Source organism: Pygoscelis adeliae, unplaced genomic scaffold (genome assembly GCF_000699105.1).
Source record: "Pygoscelis adeliae isolate BGI_AS28 unplaced genomic scaffold, ASM69910v1 Scaffold62, whole genome shotgun sequence".
Taxonomy (NCBI): domain Eukaryota; kingdom Metazoa; phylum Chordata; class Aves; order Sphenisciformes; family Spheniscidae; genus Pygoscelis; species Pygoscelis adeliae.
This window is the reverse complement of record NW_008824401.1, coordinates 1,924,586-1,928,766: the sequence shown is the minus strand read 5'-3', so window position 1 is coordinate 1,928,766 and position 4,181 is coordinate 1,924,586. Positions and strand designations below refer to the sequence as shown.

General features: G+C 37.8%; 1 protein-coding gene across 1 annotated transcript in view; it reads right to left on the bottom strand.

The window, feature by feature from the left end:
• CDH5 (cadherin 5, type 2 (vascular endothelium)) overlaps positions 1-1,724 on the bottom strand; it is a 29,157-nt gene extending 27,433 nt beyond the window's left edge. The window contains exon 1 of the mRNA XM_009320253.1: positions 1,568-1,724. The gene's annotated coding sequence lies outside the window, so the exon portion shown is untranslated. The remainder of the gene's footprint in view (positions 1-1,567) is intronic.
• Positions 1,725-4,181: the final 2,457 nt, after the last annotated feature.

The following is a 4,181-nucleotide window of genomic DNA, read 5'->3' as shown; positions in this document are numbered from 1 at the left end:
ATTTATTAATTGAGTTTATCTTTTGCTTTCAAATTCATTTGTATTGTTTGTAACTTCACATTCTTCTCTGTAGTATACTGTACTATTCTAAGGCTTTCATATGCTAAATTAATCCTGTGTCCTTTTCTCCTGTTGGTCACCCTTTATTTAAGGATAAAAAGTAACTCCTGGAGATACCACAGATAAATTGCAAGTCAGCATTTCTGTGATTTGTTTCTGGTATATTGGTTGTTGTTAAAAGGCACAAATGAACCTAAGATGAGAAGCTTTTGTAAATCATTGGAGTATCCTTGCTTTTGTCTAATGTTTTTTCCTACATTAACATCTATAATACTGTATGCTTTTACAAATGCTGATATAATGATTTATAATAAGTGGAGGCAGGGACACATTGATTAACTATACCTTTGTTAACTGCAGTAGCAACCAACTTCTAATGTTTTCAGTAGCTAAGAATGGAACAGATTTTCACACAGAAATTCATCTTCTTTCATATCTTTTTTCCTTGCATTTCTTTCCTTCCTTTATCTTTATTACAGTGTGACAACCAGCACAGTAAGGTACTGTGCATGCTGACAGTCCTACTATTGCAGAATAGAGTTCTTACAGAGAAAGCAGTATCAGTTCATCACTTATGCATAAAATGCTTTGTCTCTGCAAGCTGTACAGCAAACTTGTTAGCTCAGGGACTTGCTACACTACCTTTAGGATAAGATAAAAGCCTTTTCAACCAACTTTTTGTATCAAGCCACTGCTCATAAAATACCTTGTCAGAAAAAATGGTTCTTTTTGGACCACTGAGATCAAGAAACTTCTAAAATAAGAATTGCTGGTCTTTTAGAACAGGGGCTGTAAAACCTGGTAGTCCAGGGTTAGGGTGCTAAAGTACCTGGACCACTTTAAACGTGAGATTTAGGAGACCAAGTCACTGACGTGTTTATGTAAACTCCCCTCTAAGCCTTAAACAAATCTCTTAGCAGGAGATATATGCCAAAGCTGGCTAGTATACATGGTGGCTTTCACCTCCTCTTGGCATTGGTCACAATAAAGCCATAGCACCTCAAAGACAGATACCAAGTCAACCCCCACTTTGATAAAAGATATTGCATCAAGTCATAGCACAGCTCACTCAAAACAGTACTAAGCCTGTAACTGTCCACACTGCAAGTGAAATCCTTTCCTAAAGGGTTTACAGGTGCAATTTGCAGTATCATTTCTGTCCCTTTTCTATTATGCATCAGCAACATAATCTAAATATTACAAAACAGAACTACAAAAAAGCATAAAATGTCTCTTCTTTTAAACAATCTGGGAATATTGTGGTATAGCCAGCGATTTTCCTCTTCCAGTGTCAATTGTAAACAGCTCTGCTGTTGTCTGCACTTAATTTGGTTTAAGTGCCATCAATGTTAGGCCCAAAGGATTCTGTGGATATGTATAAAATTCATAGCCTGTCTGCTGGGATTTCTTAAATTATTTAAGACATTAGAAGAGCTTTTTGGTGGAGGTAAAAAACCTTTGAAATGAACTTCATAGCTGAAGGACAGCAAACACCGTTTATCCTTACCTGAATCAGAGTTGGTGGAGCTTCAGTTTGTTCCCAAATCAGGCAAACTACAATCAACAGTATCCCAAAATGTTAAGCAGTATACAGAAAATGAAGATCAAACAGAAAAATCCACTTCTCTTTTCATTAAGCAATATTGGGAGTGTTCAGCTCTCCAGTCTCCAAGGTTTTCCAGCTGGGAGTCAGCCTTTTCCCATCCTGCATCCCGGCATCCTGTTATTGTTCCAAGTCTTAGTAATACAGTGAGAAAAGGGAGTGGAGGAAACAAGATAAACTTAGCCTTATTATTGCTATACCTACTTATTTGTTGCTGACTCTAATGAGGGAGCTGAATAAAAGGAAATTGTCTCTGAGAGAAACACAAAAGTTGGTATGTTATTTAGTATCGTTTTATAAAGAGTTTTAGGAGTTAGCAAACATCTGAATGGTACTTTAAATAGTGTCTGATACTTGGTCAGTACAGACTATGCCTGTTTTGCACAAACAGGATTTTCAAAGCAGTTTGGAGATGTCCTATCTATAAGGATTTTTATACCTGCAAGCAAAAAAGCTAGAGCTCTCATATGAATGAGACCACGTTCCTGTAAAGCTCTGTCAGCGCTGGATGTAAAAATGAAATTTAACAGTATTTTTCACAAGTAAAATTATGATCCCAGCAGCAAGACAGTGTAGGTGGGCCTTCCAGAAGGAGAAAATGTTTGTAACATCTTGATTATGGTTAGTTTTAAGTCTCAAGACCACTCAGGGCAGACAGAAGGGAAAGATTCAGCATTTGTATTACATTCCTGAGGCTGACTTGCTGGGCAGTGGTAGCCTGGGGGAGGCTCACCAAAGCGCAGGTGTCAGTGTCTCTAATACTGTCACCCACATAAAACTTAAGTCAGGATAGTGTTCAGTGAGCCCAACCTGATGAGCCAGTGGGCTTCTCTGCAGCCTAGCCTGAGTACACAAGCCCTTCTGTGGGACTGTGATGCATTCTTCAGTGCCACCTGCCATTTTCTGACCCCTGTCTGCATGTTAAGCTGAATGCAAAGGTGTATCTCTGGCATTGTGCAGTACAAATGGAAGAGGAATTTTCTTACTAAATAATGCAGAAGAAAATCTGAGAAGTGTGGGACTTAACTTAAAACTCACTTTTTTTGAACCAGTTATAATAAATGTAGGCAAATGTTCAATGTATCTTAAGTAGGACTTCAAATAATAATGTTCCGCAGTTAAATACTCTCTTGCCCCTATTTGTCATCACAGTCCAGCACAGGTGATGGCATTGATTTCCTGGCTTGCTAGAAGGCTGAGGTTTGTTAGATTGTTTCACATTTTTATGATGTACAACAGCAAAGATGAATGGCTTTTTAAAAACTTTGATACATTATTTATTCAGAAAAGTTATGCAACTAATGAGGAGACATTTTTCAAAGTCTTACATAAGGAGACCAACTAGAGTTAAATTTCCTTACAAGAAAATAAGCCGTTCCTGTGTCATAGCTGAGAGAAGAGCAGGGAGGATGTTGATAGGAGTTTTCCAGGGAACTGCAGTTATCTGGTCAGGATGCAGCTCAGTGATAATCTGGTACCCACAGCAGACAACAGTCCCAGATATGGTTTACTTTTGCAAATGACTTCAACTGTATTTACAACCGTTGCATAGCCTTTGATGTTCATATCTGTGGACTTGGGAGTAAGCGTGCTATTTAGCAAATGTAAATAAAGGATGAGGATAAGGGAGCCCTTCACGTCCACTGCTCAGAAAAGGAAAAGAGAAAACCCCTATGTTCTCTATATATGCCCTGAGGCAACAGGCCTAGATTATCAAGGTCTGTTTTGATGCCTGCTAAATAAGCTTGTTTTATCTCTACTGAAAAGTTCAAGGGAAGAAGTGAGAAAGTTTCTAAAGGCATTTTCAGCATGCTCTGCTTCAGAGCTCAATAGAATAACTGAAAACCATTTATAAGCTTGGAGGAAGATACTTTCATTTAAAATTTTAGAAAACTGATTTAATATCTCAAAACCTTCCACCTTATGCTTTATAGATTTCATCTCTGCTGAACTGATTCTTTAAGTCTTTCTGGCGATGAGAAAATGTCCATTGAAATTTTACCAAATGAAGAACCTATCTTTGCAGCCCACTCCAACAGGTGGCAAAGCTCCTAATGGTTCAGGCCACCCCACACCCAGACTGATTAATTAGTTAATCATGTTAATCCCAAACATTTGCACTGCTGTGCTTCCTAGGCAGTGAATTTCAACACATTTTCAAAGATACTAACTCAAAATGCTAGCAAACAGGTTTTCTTGTAGATCTTAGACTTTCAGATTTCTTTCTCTTTATCATTAGGGCCAAATCATAAGACTTTGGAAAAATTCCTTGGTGACTGGTGTCTTTTGTGAGCAAGGTGGTAATGTTTTAAACCAAATATTATTAATTCACACCAAGTTTTGCTAACGAGAAACATCCTGTGCATGATCAGACAACATTGGCAGGTATACTTACCTTTTTAGGTGCCTCATTTTATGTATGAAATCTTATTTAATAGTCAGACTTCTGGAAGTGAAAGGAATAGGTAAAAAATTAATAGAATCCTTAGCATCTAACAACTTTCCACTATTCTGTGTG